The following is a 3513-nucleotide window of genomic DNA, read 5'->3' as shown; positions in this document are numbered from 1 at the left end:
TGTAGTGGAAAAAAAAAAAAAAAAAAAAGAAACGTGTTTCGTTGGATTCACGACAACGTGTTATTACGAGCTCCATTATTACGTATTACACTGATGCAACTGACGCGCGTGTTAAACGCCTTTTTTTGTATTATTCATCCACTGTTAATTACTCTGATTATCTTTACACGCGTTTAATTAACGAGAAATAGGTCGCCGATCGGACAAAGTAGAAAGGAAAAATCTCTGTTGTTATTCAAAGGGAGGAATAATTTATGCATGGAAAAGACGATAGATATACTCGAATTAATTTTAAACTTGGAAAATAAAATTAAATCGGGGGAGTTACGGAGTGGAATCGGTCGAAATACAAAAAAGATATAATTACATCCGATGTCCCTTTTATCAATTTCCATCCCCTTCGTTTGGTAAATACGACCAAGAGGGAAATACGTTTACGTAATTGAATCCGATTCCACTCGTCTCGGTGGTAACTTTTCCCGCAATTCGAGACAGACGTTATTCTTAGTCTCGCGAATTTTTCGCGTGCAACCAGTCGCAGTTTCTTGCTCCATTTAACTTCGTATTTCATCCTCGTCCCTTCCTCGTCGGTTTCCACTACGAGCCGACCTTCTTCTCGTCTTCCCCTTCCCTTGTCGCCTTCATCGTTAACTTCCTCCCTCCGTCTTTTTCTTTTTCGATGAGTCCACGTGTACTTCCTTGTTTCGCGTGATTTACGTTCCCCTCTTTTGTCAAATTTGCATTCGCCCGGTGATAAATTAGATATCTCGAAGTGTTTCGCGTTGAATCTTGAAAGAATCTCGAGATTTTTAATTCTACACTCAAATATACATTGGACAAATGCAAAATATTTATTAATAGTGATTCGTTAAATTTCACTTCACTCGTTCGATTATTATTTTTCTTACTAGTTTTTGCAAATGTTTTATATGCTTAAATGAAAAGAGCAAAGAGCAATCCTTTTGCTCCACTCCATCATCGAAAATCTTCTCTCCCTCTTGTCTGACGAACAGCAAACAGGGAATGGTGTCGCATCACCATTGCTTCTTCCCTTATTGTTAGTCAACGTCTTCTAGAGTTTTCCTCTTTGTTCCTCCGATTGTCGAGTATGTGCAAACACATCGAGATTTCGTCTTCTCTGCATCGTAGCGTGTGCTCGTCGAGAGGCGTCGATCCATAAATTTCGGCGAAACTTTCGCCCGCCAACTTAAAGGGAAATTTCCATGGTATTCGTCGAAAGCATGACTGATAGTAGTTAGTACCAGTGATTTATTCCTATCTCTATCTATCCATCTATCTCTGTATTCTGTCCCGTACTCTATATCCTTTGTTATCTGGGGCTGAAGTAGCGGGTAATTAATTCGTGGAATTGCAGCTCCTCGAACGAGGGTTGCGGAGGGGATTGGACTGTGGGGGTGGAGTAGGACGAAATCCAGACCGGGTGCACGTGTTGCGGCGAACGTAGTTATTTTGACCCAGATTCTGTTTTGAATGCCTCGTACTATGTCGATACCGTCTACCAAATATTCCGCAAACTTCCGTCCAACCAAAAATTAATAAGCTTCCCCCGGACCAGATCGGGTATGCTATGTAATCACGCTTGAAGAAACGAAGAAATTTCGTATCTCTTGGATCTCGTGTTCTTGAATAAATCGTCAATGAAATAAGTTAATGAAATTTTTGATGGTAAATTGATTTTCTCGATTAAATCATTCTATGAAATTGGCGATCGAACATGAGAATTCTTAAGTTTATATAATGATTCGATAAAATTACGAATCGATAATGAACAGAGAACGGGTGTAGAGTTCATCATTTCAGAGATAATTCAATTTTTACAAGTTTTCAATTTTCAAATCGTCATCTGTTTTTCAAGAGGATATTCTTATGGGATGATTGTTCGAGCGTAGACGAAGATTTCGTCGTGCATGTTTCAAGCTCGGAAACGGAATAATATAGGAACAAGCAAAACGGTGGGCAAGCTTAAACGCCTTAAAGGAAAATTACTTTCTCTTTCTCTTTCCTCCCCCGTCTCACTATCTTTCTTAATGAATGATCCACCGCGATGAAATCCTTAATTTCCCCGATAAAGGAAACAATGAAAAGGACTAGAGGAAATTTAAAGATCGACGACGAAAATTAACAAAAGACAATCGTTTTCTTCTTTCTTTATTTACTTATTCTTTTTTTTTTCTCGTTTCACGAATTAAGAACATTCCCACCAGGAACAAAAGGGATTAAAAGTTAGCAGAAACAAGAGCGTAACGCAGGTGCATTAGTCTCGAATCTCTTTAAAGCCATACCAGGATTCTTTCCTCTCTTCTCCATTTTTGTCTCCCTATTTTCTCTCTTCCTTTCTCCTCTCTCTTTGTCTCTGTTCTCAGTTCCATGCGTTTCACCGTTATTCCTGATTCCCCAGAAAAACAGTAAATCCGTCTTTTGTGCGACCATCCAGTATCTGGAATCAGTCTGTCGACCGCGAATAAAATAGAAAAATAAAAAAAAAAAAAAAATAGGAAACGAGTAATACAAAGAAGAAGAGAACACGTTGATACAACTCGACGCTACGCGAAAATGAAATAAGGTATTTCGTCCCATTTCTTCTCGTTCTCATATTTTTACAATATGCAACGAACGTTTCTTGCATGTTCTTTCGTGCTCTTTTCCTTCTCTTCGCTCTGTCTTCTTTCTATCTTGCCGAGAAGAAATCACGTTTCGGCTAGTTCGCTCGCGATAAAAGTATAATTCTCGCCTCCCGAGTTGCAAATTCGTTGTTATTCTTGTCGTTACTGTTGTTGTTGTTGTTGTTGTTGGAAAATAGAAATTGGCTGGCTATCGTAGCCCGACCGTCTTCAAAGTTAAATTGCAGTGGATGTCCCTTCGTTGACCCGGTTCAAAACCGGCACTATCTTCGATATTACGAAAATTCTTGAGTTCTCGAATTGCGAATCCTTCCTTTCGCGTAAAACGAGTCATTTCTGGTCGAGATGAATCTTTTCTCCTGTTTTTATCTTCTCGAAGCGTACGTTTCGAGCGAGGATTGTATTGGATGTTTGATTTGAAGAAGCGTTCTTCGTTTCTTTTTGCGTTTGTCAGATTTATTATTTTTTATTAGATTTATTAACAAAGTTTACTGGGCAATGTTCAATATCGAATTAAAAGGATTTGCAAGCAAGAATTAAAAAGATGGAAAGAAGGAGGTTAAATCGAAACGCGTAACAATCGAGGACGAACATAAAAGGAAAAATAAACGTGTGTGAAAGAAAGAATTTTTGAATAAAAATTAAAAACTAGAGAAGAATTTTTCAAAGGAATTTAAATAGAAATTGAACGTTAGGCAAGAGTTATACGAGAGTTAAAAATACGCTTGTGAATAGAGAAAGCTTCGTGAACGGAAATTGGAAATTTATTAAAAAAATAACTTACACGCGAAAACAATCAGAGTCCTTCCCAAAGAATTCAAAAATATTTTCAATACAATTTCCTGTTCAATTTTCGCATAAAATAAAATTG

At 37.8% G+C, this 3513-nt stretch overlaps 1 protein-coding gene across 1 annotated transcript in view; it reads right to left on the bottom strand.

Annotated features, from left to right (window-relative positions):
* Nucleotides 1-3513, bottom strand: part of LOC102672225 (B-cell receptor CD22) — a 162792-nt gene that overhangs the window by 3599 nt on the left and 155680 nt on the right. The gene's annotated exons all lie outside the window — the stretch shown is intronic.

The sequence above is a fragment of the Apis dorsata genome, unplaced genomic scaffold, assembly GCF_000469605.1.
Source record: "Apis dorsata unplaced genomic scaffold, Apis dorsata 1.3 scaffold_815, whole genome shotgun sequence".
Classification (NCBI taxonomy): domain Eukaryota; kingdom Metazoa; phylum Arthropoda; class Insecta; order Hymenoptera; family Apidae; genus Apis; species Apis dorsata.
Note: the sequence above shows the minus strand (reverse complement) of the source record. Positions and strands in the feature narration are given on the sequence as shown.